This window comes from Charadrius vociferus, unplaced genomic scaffold, assembly GCF_000708025.1.
Source record: "Charadrius vociferus isolate BGI_N301 unplaced genomic scaffold, ASM70802v2 scaffold1041, whole genome shotgun sequence".
Lineage (NCBI taxonomy): Eukaryota > Metazoa > Chordata > Aves > Charadriiformes > Charadriidae > Charadrius > Charadrius vociferus.
Genome location: NW_009646843.1, coordinates 1,559,962 through 1,560,381, shown reverse-complemented (window position 1 = coordinate 1,560,381; position 420 = coordinate 1,559,962).

The window sequence follows — 420 nt, the reverse complement described above, 5'->3', positions numbered from 1 at the left end:
GCTGTGCCCAGCGCCCCGAGCACCCCGGGACCTCTACTGCTTGGCCACTTGGCCCCTTCTGCTCCCACCGAGGGGCTCCTTTGCCCCCCCTCCCACTGCAGCACCCCACTCTCCACCCCACGCCTCGCACAGCCCATGCAGCAGAGAGCAGGCGGGTGTCCGCAGGTGCCTCCCCCCAGTGCTCTCCCACCAGCCCGGGGCTGCCCGGGGTTGGGGCTGCAGGGCTGGACCTCTGGGGTGTCCCTGTGCACGGAAAGTTGGGCCTCGGGGGCTGCAGGGAGAGGAGAATGGGGAGGGAAGAGCCAGAGAACTGGGAGGGGAAGACCCGGGCACCGGGAGGCGACAACCGGGAGACTGGAGACTGCAGTCGGGAACTGGAGCCGAGAACCGAGATCGGAGGTCGGCACCGGGAGGGGGAGC